A 13,738-nucleotide genomic window follows, 5' to 3' on the forward strand; every position below is an offset into this window, starting at 1 on the left:
GTGCTGACTTAGCCAACGATGCTCACATCGCCTTAAAAAAGTTCATCTGTAGCCAATAGCACAAAAAGACATTTGTAATGAATATCCAAATGCATCTAACTGCTTTTAGATTGTAACCAGCATTCATTTCAGAAAATCGTCTTGAGCTAGATGTCTGAAAGCTGCTGATTGACAGATGAGAGCTGTAGCTATGATGTCTCTCCTACCTTTACTAAAGCAGCACGATGCCAACTACCACAAATGTCAGTGTAAAGAAACAGGGTGATACATCACAGAAGGAGACCACTTGTTAAAGGTAACACATTCATGCTGGTTTTCATTAATTAACCCATAGTTTTCCAAGGCTTAATTAATTTAGGCCTTTTTGTATTATTGTGTTATTATTATTATTTTATTATTATTATTATTGTATTATTATTATTATTTTATCCCTTGCAACTTGTGAAATGTGGGTACAATATTTGCATTATATTTGCACTCAGACACAATCCTTATAGTTACAGAGTATTGGGTGTTACAAATGCAAAATACTGTAGATGTTGAAAATATGAAATAAAAAGAAAGAGAAAATGCTGGAAAATTTGAGCAGCCAGGTAATACTTGACCAGAGGAACAGAACTTAATTTAGTTTTAAATCACTATACCTTCAGTCACTCAAGCTCGAACCTTGGATAGCCTTCCTTTCCTTCCGATGGGAATGCCCCTTTTCAGTACCCGAACTATCTCCGCAGGCATTGCTCATTTAATATTTCACCAGTCAATCTTTGATTCTGTTACACTTTGACCTAATTCCTTTTACACTCAGTCCAGCCTACTTTCCTCCAGCTACTCTTAAAACAAATGATATTTTGATTGCTGTTCCTCTAATGCTTTTGCAGTAAAGCAATCTTCACTTGCCCCCCTTTTTTAACCTCACAGTGAGTGGTATGGGTCTGGAATTTACTGCATGGATGTGTAGCAGATGCAGGTTCAAAAGAGGAATTCAAAAGTGAACCAGATGATTATTTAAATAGAAGTAATGCACAGGGATATAGGGAAAGAGCAGGCGAATAATAATAAGTTCTTGAACTTACCTCTGAACAGCTGAGCGCTGGGACGGAGCTGGGGACTTTGAGTGGAGTGGGGACAGCTGTTGGACTAGAACCTGGTGTGGGTGGCCAGACCACATTTGGAGGAACTGCGCTGAGCTGATACGTTGTAATGTTTATTTGAATTGGTTTTTTTTAACCTAACTATAATGTCAATCATTTAACCATGTCTTATTTCCATCTTATTTTTTAAACTCTGTAAATTCATGCAACGACTTTGTATTCATCTTTTGTTTCCAAGATTTGTACCAAGGTACTTGTGCCTAAAACGGCAGACAATATAAAATCTTTTCAGTTTGCTTTGACAATAAAGAACATTATACTCTATTCTAAAGACATGATGTTAATTTGGAGAGCTAGTACAGACATGATGAACCAAATGGCCTTATACAACATTGAACAAAGATTTAGTTGAAATAGATAAATTGTGTTTATTCCCACTCCCCCCATTCCATCTACGGGAAGTATACCTTAAGTCCATTGCAGTTATTAGAACAATTTCCCTTCAGCCTGACTTCAATTATACAATGAATGACATCACTCCGAGTGCTAGCGAGGTGAGGAATAGGGAGAGAGAGGAGTTGAACACATGGCTACAGGGGATGGTGCGAGAGGGAGGGTTTCAGATGCCTGCATAATTGGGGCTCATTCTGGGGTAGGTGGGATGTCTACAAACAGGATGGTCTACACTAGTACCAGAAGGGTATGAATATCCTGGGGCTGGGTGGACAGTGGAGGTGGTGGTGGGGTTTGTTACTGACATTTGGGAGGGTTTGAACTAATTCAGCAGGGGGATCGAAACCTAAATTGTAGTTCCAGTGTACAGGAGGTTGACAGTAGTGAGGTCAGAAATATGGTTTCAAGGTTGCGAGAGTTCACTGCCAAGCAGGAAGGTGGTTTGAAGTGTGTCTACTTCAAGCCAGGAGCATAGGGAATACAGTGGGTGAACCTCCAGCATGTGTTAGGACCTGGGACTTCATTGTTGTGGTCATTTTGAAGACGTGGATAGGGCAGGGATAGGAATGGTTGTTGCAGGTTCTGGGATTTAGATGTTTCAGTAAGAACAGGGAAGGTGGCAAAAGAGGGGGAGTTATGGCATTGTAAGTCAAGGACAGTATTACCGTGGCAGAAAGGATGTTTGAGGACTCGTCTACTGAGGTAGTATGGATAAAGTTTGAAGCAGGAAAAGAGAGGCCACCCTGTTGGGAATTTTCTAAAGGCCTCTGAATACTTCCAGAGATGTAGAGGAAAGGATAGCAAAGATGATTCTGGATAGGGGTGTGAGTAACAGGGTAGTTGTTATTGGGGACTTTAACTTCCAAACTTTGATTGGAAATGCTATAGTTTGAGTATTTTAGATGGGTGAGTTCTTATCCAGTGTGTGCAGGATGGTTTCCTGACACAGTATGTAGAAAACCAACAAGGGGCAAGGCCACACTGGATTTGGTACTGGGTAATGAACGAGGCTAGGTGTGATTTGGAGATAGGTGAGAACTTTGGTGGTAGTGACTACAATTCAGTAATGTTTAATTTAGCAATGGAAAGAGATAGGTATATAGCACAGGGCAAGAGTTATTGCTGGGGGAAATACAATTAGGATGAGACGTGAGGGCTCAGTTAGGGCACTTGAGAGTTACAAATTAGCCAGGAAAGATCTAAAGAGAGAGGTAAGAAGAGCCAGGAGGGTTCATGAGAAGTGATTGGCAGGTAGAATCAAGGAAAACCCTAAAGCTTTCCATAAGTATATCAGGACTAAAAGAATGACTTGAGAAAGATTAGGGTCGAAAGTGAGGTGAGATTGTCGAGTCTTTGGCTTTGATCTTTATGCCATCATTGGCTCCAGGAATAGTGCCAGAAGACTGGATGATAGCTAATATTGTCCCCTTGTTCAAGAAGGGGAGTAGAGACAGCCATGGTAATTATAGACCAGTGAGCCTGACTATGATTGTAAGTAAAGTGTTGGAAAAGGTTATAAGAGATGGGATTTATAAGCATCTAGAGAGAAATAAGTTGATTCGGGATAGTCAACATGGTTTTGTGAAGGGTAGGTTGTGCCTCACAAACCTTATTGAATTCTTTGAGATGGTGACCAAACAGGTGGTTGAGGGGAATGTGGTTAATGTGGTGTATATGGATTTCAGTAAAGCATTTGATAAGGTTCCCCATGGTAGGCTATTGCAAAAAATACAGAGGCATGGAATTGAGGGTGCTTTAGCAGTTTGGATCAGAAATTGGTTGGCTGAAAGAAGATAGAGGGTGGTGGTTGATGGGAAAAGTTCATCCTAGAGTTCAGTTACTAGTGGTGTACCACAAGGATTTGTTTTGGAGCCCTGCTATTTGTTATTTTTATAAATGACCTAGAGGACGGTGTAGAAGGACGGTAAATTTGTAGATGACACTAAGGTCATTGAAGTTGCGGATAGTGCTTAAGGATGTTGCAGGTTACAAAGAGACATAGATAAGCTGCAGAGCTGGGCTGAGAGGTGGCAAATTGCATTTAATGCAGAAAAGTGTGAGGTGATTCACTTTGGAAGGGGCAACAGGAATAAAGGGTACTGCGCTAATGGTGAGATTCTCAGTGGTGTAGGTGAACAGAGAGATCTCAGTATCCATGTACACAGATCTCTAAAAGTTGCCATTCAGGTTGATAAGGTTGTTAAGAAGGCATACAGTGTGTTAGCTTTTATTGGTAGAAGAATTGAGTTTTGGAGCCACAAGGTCATGCTGCAGCTGTACAAAACAGTGGCGTGGCTACACTTGGAGTATTGCATGCAGTTCTACTTAATGGGAAGGATGTAGAAGTTTTGGAAGAGTTCAGAGGACATTTACTAGGCTGTTTCCTGGTATGGAGGGAAAGTCTTATGAGGAAAGGTTGGGGGACTTGAGGCTGTTTTCATTAGAGAGAAGAAGGTTGAGAGGCGACTTAATTGAGACATATAAGATAATCAGAGGGTTAGATAGGGTGAACAGTGAGAGCCTTTTTCCTTGAATAGTAATGGCTATCACGAGGGGTCATAGCTTTAAATTGAGGGGTGATAGATGTAGGACAGTTATCAGAGGTAGTTTCTTTACTCAGAGAGTAATAGGGGCATGGAACACACTGCCTGCAACAGTAGTAGAATGGCCAACTTTAAGGAGAAAGTGACGACTGCAAATGCTGAAGATCAGAGTCAAAAGTATGGTGCTAGAAAAGCATAGCAGGTCAGGAAGGCTCCTAATGAAGGGCTTTTGCCTGAAACATTGATTCTCCTGCTCCTCGGATGCTGTCTGACCGGCTGTGCTTTTCTAGCACCGCCCTCTTGACTCACCAACATTAAGGCTATTTAAATGGTCATTGGATAAACATTTGGATGAAAACGGATGGGGTTTGGATTGCTTCCACAGGTTGGCGCAACATCGAGGGTTGAAGGGACTGTACTGTGCTGTAATATTCGATGTTCTATGTCCTCAAAACCAATCACAGTTAGCTTTAATCACTTGGGAGCTAGCTTATTATTCTGTGTAGACGTGTTTGACAGCAGTCCTCAGTGGCCTGCAGTACTTCTCCTACAGGGGAAATAAAGGCAGTAAAATCAATTCTGCTACAACAAATTCACTATTTGTCAAAAAATAATATCAATAAACATTTTACTGCTGCATTTCTTTGGTGTATCCATCATCCCAACATTGACAATCTTGTGTAAGAGAATAATTTCACTCTGAGTTGCAAGGATAATTTTTCAATAAAATTGTTTTTTAATGAAGAAATACACCCAAAGAGCATATAAACAAATGTTAACCATTGGGAAATGCACAGGGTTATAACCTGAATTTAAATTTTGAATCTAATCAATTTTACAATGAAACAAGATAAGAATTAGAAATTGATTTAGTGATTTATTTTGCCACATCATATGTATGGATTAGATTGTGTGTTATTTTGTATAATATATATGTTAATCGAATTCAAAAATTAAAAACGTACCAAATGTAAGTTGAAAGAGACTGGGCAAGGAAAGAAAAGGTCAAAGTAGGAAACATACTGTCAGTGGGGTAGGAACAGTCTGAAACAATGGACCTGCTAGGGCAGTTGTATTTGTGGACCCCAGAAGGAGGCAGTTATCCAGAAACGCTCAATACCAACCCCTCACAGTATTTTCCAGAAATTGGGAGATATAGTGAGGTGCTGGAAAAACAGCAGGTCAGGCAGCATCCAAAGAGGAGGAGAATCTATGTTTGAGCATAAGTTCTTCATCAGGTATTAGGCTTGTGGGCCGTGGGGCTGAGAGATAAATGGGGGGAGGTGGGGGGGGTGGTGCGGGTAGATGAGAATACAAGAGGTAGATGAAGGTAGGGGAGAAAACGATAGGTCAGAGAGGAGGGTGAAACAGATAGATGGGAAAGGTGATGGACCGGTCAGGAGGGCAGTGCCAAGTTGGAGACTTGGGAGTGTGGTAATGTGAGGGGTTGAAGGGTATATATATTTGGATCAAACGGTCTGTTTCCATGCTGTACATCTCTATGGTTCTATATGTTCTTTTAATGATTCTTCTCAACTCGAAATGGTTGCCAACTTCAATAATGTGTGCACATCTACCCCTGTTCTTCCTGTTTTTGCACTCTTCAGGATTGTATCTTTTCGTTTATTTAACATTTCCTTATTCTTCCTAGTTGACTATATCACTTGGCACGCCTCCTCATTAAATCCCATCTCTCACATCCTTGTCCATTAAACAGCCTATCTATGTCCTTAAAAGGTCTACCACTATGCTCCCCACAGGCAATATTACCAGGTGATATCATCTACAAATTCCAAACTTGAGGACTGGACACCAAGAACATTAACATTAACAATGACGTACTTCACTGTCCATTTTTCCATTTGCAAACAACCACTTACTACTACCTTGTTCCCTACCAATCAACAACATACATCCATTTGGCCACTATGCTTTTGATTTCGTAGTCTTCAGTTTTGTAACAAGTATTTATTTTTAGATTTGTTCATGGGATGTGAGGATTGATTAGATTACCTACAGTATGGAAACAGGCCCTTAGGCTCAACAAGTCCACACCAATCTTCCAAAGTGTAGCCCACCCAGACCCATTCCCCTACTCTATATTTACCCCTAACTAATGCACCTAACTTTATGGGCAATTTAGCTTGGCCAATTCACCTAACCTGCACATCTTTGGATTGTGGGAGGAAACCAGAGCACCCGGAAGAAACCCACGCAGACACAGGGAGAATGCGCAAACTCCACACAGACAGTCACCCGAGGCTGGAATCGAACCCAGGTCCCTGGTGCCGTGAGGCAGCAGTACTAAGCACTGAGCCACCCAGAATGGTGCCATCTAGAATAGTTGCCCATTCCAAATTGCTTTGGAGGGAGTGGTGGTGAGCTGCCTTCTTGAATACTGGGCTTCTTGGAGTATGGGCACTTACTTTAGTATGTAGCATTTATTTTATCAAGAACTTTTTTGCAAGTCCTTTATGCACCACATCAACTGCATTATTCTGTTCAATCCTTTATGTTACCTAATCAAAAAGTTCAATCAAGTGAATTAAACATGATGTGTCTTTAACAAATCAAAGTTGGCTTTCTTTAATTAATACTCATTTGTCCAAATGACTAATTTTGTTCCAGATTATCATTAGCATCCCCAACAGCAACATTAAATTTGTTGGTCAGTAGCTGTTGGTAGATCCTAACACATTTTTTGGCCAAAACAGTAATGTTTGCAATTTTCCAGACCTATGATACTATTATTCTATCTACAGAAAACTGACAGATTATGGCCTGTAACTTCCTGATTTATACACTTACTACAATTAATATCTTCTGAGAAATTTCTGGTAACTTTTAACTTATAGTACTGCCAGAATAAATATTTTTTTCTGTCTATTTTCTGAACTCCCTTGTCTATTGCTATGACTATAGCAATGACTTATTTCTTGGTAAAGATAGATTAGAAGTGCATATTTATTATTATAGTCATATTCTCTTGATGTAGGTCAATATTTTTGGTCTCTAAGTCAATCCCACCTTTCTCTGTTGACCGGCTTACAATTTAAATGCATGTAAAACACTTTTGCAATTCCATTTATTCGAGCTGCCACTTCCTGTTCACACTTTCTTTATCCTTCATATTTGTTAGCATATTCAATTGGACTCTTCCTAGCAATAACATCCTGAAATATGTCATATGCTTCATTTTTCTTCTTTATTCTCACTAATTCTTGCTCTATTGAGCGAGATCTCACTTTGTAGAAAGCAAGAACTTGAAGTTACGCAGTATCACAACTATTAGATTGCTTAAAGCACCTTACAGTTAATTGGGTACTTTTGAAGTGTAATCACATTTGCAAGAAAAATGGTAGCCAATATGGTAATGGCAGCCACATGGTAGGCAGGAACAGGCAGGTGGGACTAGTTTATTTTGGGATTATGTTCAGAGTGCGCTGGTTGGACCAAAGGGTCTATTTCTGTGCTATATGACCCTATGAGTGTTGGGAGGGTTCAAGTTCAATGCAGACTATGAAAGAAGTAAAAAGGGAGGATAACTCAGAAGATATTATTAGAGATGTTGGAAATCATGAGGGTAAGAAAGCTAACATAAGGGCACTTTACCTGAGTGTTCATAGTATTCATAACAAGATTGATGAGTTAACAGTACAAATCACCATGAATGAATATATTTGGGTAGCCAATTCGGAGGCATAGTTATACGATGGTCACTTCTGGAAATAAAATATCCAGGGACACGAGACTATTCAGAAGGACCGACAGCAAGGTAAGGAAGGTGGTGGAGCTCTGATATTTAACGATGTAATGAGGGCAGTGCTGAAAGATGATATAGGTTCTATGGAAAATAAGATTGAATCCATTTGAGTGGAAATTTGAAATTTTAAGTCCACTGATAGGTGTAGTCAATAAGTCACCAAATAATAACATTCCCTTAGGACGTGCAATGAACAAAAAAAAAACTAATGCCTGTAAAAATGGTATGGCAATTATCATGGGGGATTTTAATCTACATGTTGATTGATCAAACCAGCTTGGTCAGGGTAGCCTTGAAGAGCAGTTTGTTGAGTTAGTTTTCTTGAACAGTATGTAATGAAAATCAACGAGGGAGGAAGCTATCCCAGATCTGGTCCTATGTAATGAGACAGGAATAATGAATGACCTCATAGTTAGGGATCCTTTTGGAAGGAGTAATCACAGTATGGTAGAATTTAGAATACAAATGGAGAATGTGAAGATAAAATCCATTACCAGGGAACTGGGCTTAAACAAGGGAGACTGCAACAGAATGAGGAGGACTTAGCTAAAGTAGACTGGAAACAAAGACATTATGGTGGGATGGTTGGAGGACTTCATGGAATTCTTTCAAAGCAATTTTTAAAGTGCATTCCAGTGAAAAGGAAGGACTGTAAGAAAAACAAAATTGGAGGTGTAATGGACTTTGGACAGTGAAGAGGGTTACCTCAGATTACAACAGGATCTTGACCAGATGGGCCAATGGGCTGAGAAGTGGCAGATGGAGTTTAATTCAGATAAATACGAGGTGCTACATTTTGGGAAAGCAAATCTTAGCAGGACTTATAAACTTAATGGTAAGGTCCTAGGGAGTGTTGCTGAACAAAGAGACCTTGGAGGGCAGGTTCATAGCTCCCTGAAAGTGGAGTTGCAGGTAGATAGGATAGTAAAGAAGGCATTTGATATGCTTTCTTTTATTGGTCAGAGTATTGAGTATAGGAGTTGGGAGGTCATGTTGCAGCTGTACAGGACATTGGTTAGGCCACTGTTGAAATACTGGTCTCCTTCCTATTGGAAAGATGTTGTGAAACTTGAAAGGGTTCAGAAAAGATTTACAAGGATGTTGCCAGGGATGGAGGATCTGAGCTACAGGGAGAGGCTGAACAGGCTGGGGCTGTTTTCCCTGGAGCATCAGAGGCTGAGGGGTGACCTTATAGAGGTTTACAAAATTAAGAGTGGCATGGATAGGATAAATAGACAAAGTCTTTTCTGTGGGGTTGGGAAGTCCAGAACTAGAGGGTATAGGTTTAGGGTGAGAGGGGAAAGATATAAAAGAGACCTAAAGGGTAACATTTTCATACAGAGGGTGGTACGTGTATGGAATGAGCTGCCAGAGGATGTGGTGGAGCCTGGTACAATTGCAACATTCAAGAGGCGTTTAGATGGGTATATCTATACCTGATGAAGGACGTATGCCCAAAACGTCGATTCTCCTGCTCTTTGGATGGTGCCTTACCTGCTGTGCTTTTCAGGCACCATACTCTCAACTCTGATCTCCAGCATCTGCAGTCCTCCCTTTCTCTGAGAAACAGTGAGGGGAAATTTACTGTGATCTTACTCTGATGGTACAAAGGGACATCTGTGTACTCCCAAGAAGTGCCTGTTAACTAAAAAGAGATTTCGCCCTCCTCCATCCTTTATGTTGGAATATAAAGGATGCATTTGCTTCTTTTTGTGAATGTAAAATGGATGTTCCTGCAGCCAGTACACAATTTTGTTTTAAGTTGAAAAATGGGACACGTATCTGAAATTTGTAATACTGACAATTAAAGTGCATTTCAATTAAAAAAAAGAACTGATGACTGTTGTCAGGGATGGTATGAGGAAGTGCCAGATCTGAAACTAGCCAAAAATTATCCCAAGTACTCAATTTATTAAGTGGATATAGTATTAATATGACTCAATGGACACTACTCTCGCCTGTGAGTTGGAAGGTTCTAGATTCAAGTCCTGTCCTTTTCTTATTTATGGGAGTTCACTGTATTCATAACATCATAAGAACATAAGATCTAGGAGTAGACCACCTGGCCCTTTGAGCCTGCTCTGCCATTCAATATGATCATGGCTGATCTTTTTGATGACTCAGCTCCATTTGCCTGCACTCTCATTGTGTCCCTTAATTCCTTTATTGTTCAAAAAAAACCTATCTTAGCTTTAAAAACATTTATTGAAGTAGCGTCAACTACTTCACTGGGCAGGGAATTCCACTGATTCACAATTCTCTGGGTGAAGAAGTTCCTTCTCAATTCAGTCCTAAATCTGATCGGTCTAATCTTGAGGCTATGCCCTCTTGTCATAGTTTTACCTAACAGTGTAAACATCCTCTCTACTTCTACCTTATCTATCCCCTTCATAATTTTATATGTTTCAGTAAGATCCCCCCTCATTCTTCTGAATCCCAATGAATATAATCCCAGTCTACTCAGTCTCTCCTCATAAGCCAGCCCCCTCAACACCGGAATCAACCCAGTGAACTTCTGCACTCCTTCCAGTGCCAGTACATCCTTTCTCAAGTAAGGAAACCAAAACTACACACAGTACTCCAGGTATGGCCTCACCAGCACCGTATACACCTACAACCTTTCTCGTTTTAACCTCAATCCATTTAACAACGAAGGACAAAATTCCATTTGCCTTCCTAATTACCTGTTGTACCTGCAGGCCTACCTTCTGTGATTCATGCACAAAGACACCCAGATCCTTCTGCATAGCAGCATGCTGCAACTTTTTACCAATCAAGTAACAATCCTTTTTACTGTAACTCCTACCAAAACTTCATATTTATTACCATTGCATTCCAACTGCCAGATTTTTGCTCATTCACTCAAAGTATTTATGTTCCTCTGCAAAGTTTTACAGTCCTCTACACACTTTACTCTGCCTCTCTTCTTAGTGTCATCTGCAAACTTTGACACACTACACCTGGTCCCAACTTCAAAACGTCTATACAAATTGTGAATAATTGCAGTCCCAACACCGATCTCTGAGGCACACCACCAGTCACTGATTGCAGGCCAGAATACCACTCATTTATCCCCACTCTTTACTTCCTGTTAGTCAACTAAGCCTCTATCCATGCTAATACTTTACCTGCAACACCATGCTTCCTTATCTTTTGCAGCAGCCTCTTGAGCAGCACCTTGTCAAAGGCATTTTGGAAATCTAGGTACACCACATCCACCGTGTCCCCATTGTCCACCTTGCTCGTAATGCCTTCATTGAATTCCAAAGGATTACTTAAGCATGACTTGTCCTTCAAGAACCCATCCTGCGTCTACCCAATGGGACAATTTCTGTTGCGATGTCTTGCTATTTCTTCCTTATAATAGACTCAATCATCTTCCACACTACAGAGGGTAAGCTAACCGATCTATAATTTCCCATCTTTTGTCTACCATTTTTAAACAGTGGTGTCACATTTGCTGTTATCCAATCTGCTGGAACTGCCCCAGAGTCCAGTGAATTTTTGAAGTTTACCACGAGTGCACTTACTATTTCTCCTGTCATCTCTTTTAGTACCCTGGGATGCATTCCACTTGGGCTAGGAGACTTGTCTATCCTTAGCTCCACTGCCCAACACTACCTCTTCCGTAACAATGATTGTTTCCAGGTCCTCAGCTACCTTTGTCTCTTTGTCAATTACTGGCATGTTATTCATGTTCTCCACTGTGAAGGCCAACACAAAATACCTATTCAATGCCTTGGCCATTTCATCATATCCCATGAATAAATGCCCCTTCTCATCCTTGAAAGGACCAACATTTACTTTAGCTACTTTTGTTTTGTTTTATATATTTACAGAAACTTTTGCTAACTGTCTTTATATTCTGTGCACGTTTTTTCTCATGTTCTGTCTTACTTTTCTTTATAGCTCTTTTTGTGGCTTTCTGTTTATCTTTAAAGTTTTCCCAATCTTCTAGTTTCATGCTGCTTTTGGCCACTTTGTATGCCTTCTCTTTCAATTTGATAGCCTCCCTTATTTCCTTAGACATGCATGGCAAATTATCCCTTTCAGAGTCATAGAGATGTACAGCATGGAAACAGACCCTTCAGTCCAACCCGTCTGTGCCGACCAGATATCACAACCCAATCTAGTCCCACTTGCCAGCACCCAGCCCATATCCCTCCAAACCCTTCCTGTTCATATATCCACCTAAATGCCTCTTAAATATTGCAATTGTACCAGCCTCCACCACATCCTCTGGCAGCTCATTCCATGCACGAACCACCCTCTGCGTGAAAATGTTGCTCCTTAGGTCTCTTTTATATCTTTCCCCTCTCACCCTAAACCCTTTAGTTCTGGACTCCCTGACCCCAGGGAAAATACTTTGTCTATTTATCCTATCCATGCCCCTCATAATTTTGTAAACCTCTATAAGGTCACCCCTCAACCTCTGATGCTCCAGGGAAAACAGCCCCAGCCTGTTCAGTCTCTCCCTGTAGCTCAAATCCTCCAACCCTGGCAACATCCTTGTAAATCTTTTCTGAATCCTTTTAAGTTTCACAACATCTTTTTGATAGGAAGGAGACCATAATTGCACACAATATTTCAACAGTGGCCTAACCAATGTCCTGTACAGCTGCAACATGACCTTTCAACTCCTGTACTCCATGACCAATAAAGGAAAGCATACCAAACACCTTCTTCACTATCCTATCTACCTGCGGCTCCACTTTCAAGGAGCTATGAACCTGCACTCCAAGGTCTCTTTATTCAGCAACACTCCCTAGGACCTTACCATTAAGTGTATAAGTCCTGTTAAGATTTGCTTTCCCAAAATGCAGCACCTCAAATTTATCTGAATTAAACTCCATCTGCCACTTCTCAGCCCATTGGCTCAACTGGTCCAGATCCTGTTGTAATCTGAGGTAACCCTCTTTGCTGTTCACTACACCTCCAATTTTGGCATCATCTGCAAACTTACTAACTGTACCTCTTATGCTCGCATCATTTATGTAAATGACAAAAGGTAGAGGACCCAGCACTGATCCCTGTGGCACTCCACTGGTCATAGGCATCCAGTCTGAAAAACAACCCTCCACCACCACCTTCTGTCTTCTACCTTTGAGCCAGTTCTGTATCCAAATGGCTAGTTTTCCCTGTATTCCATTAGATCTGACCTTGCTAATCAGTCCCCCTTGGGGAACCTTGTTGAATGCTTTACTGAAGTCCTTATAGATCACACCTACTGCTCTGCCCTCCTTAATCTTCTTTGTTACTTCTTAAAAAATACTCAATCAAGTTTGTGAGACATGATTTCCCACGCACAAAGCCATGTTGACTATCCCTAATCAGTCCTTGCCTTTCCAAATACATGTACATCCGGTCTCTCAGGATTCCCTCCAACCACGTGACCACCACCGAGATTAGGCTCATCGGTCTATAGTTCCCTGGCTAATCTTTACTGCCCTTCTTAAACAGTGGCACCACGCTTGCCAACCTCCAGTCTTCCGGTACCTCACCTGTGACTATCGATGATACGAATATCTCAGCAAGAGGCCCAGCAATCACTTCTCCAGCTTCCTACAGAGTTCTTGGGTACACCTGATCAGGTCCTGGGGATTTATCCACCTTTAACCATTTCAAGACATCCAGCACTTCCTCCTCTGTAATCTGGACATTTTGCAAGATGTCATATGCAAAACTGAACTTTATAAATTGAGGCATAAAATACAGAAACAAGAAGACCATGGTAAACCTTTTTAAAATAAGATTTAGCAGTGATTTGTGTACTGTGTCAAATTTTGGGCAAACAATTTTATAAATGATATGAAGACTTGAAAGAGAATACAGAAAAGATTTATGGAAATGATTCTCGGGATCAGAAACTTCAATTATGTGTGAGGATT

Source organism: Chiloscyllium punctatum, chromosome 1 (genome assembly GCF_047496795.1).
Source record: "Chiloscyllium punctatum isolate Juve2018m chromosome 1, sChiPun1.3, whole genome shotgun sequence".
NCBI classification, from domain to species: domain Eukaryota; kingdom Metazoa; phylum Chordata; class Chondrichthyes; order Orectolobiformes; family Hemiscylliidae; genus Chiloscyllium; species Chiloscyllium punctatum.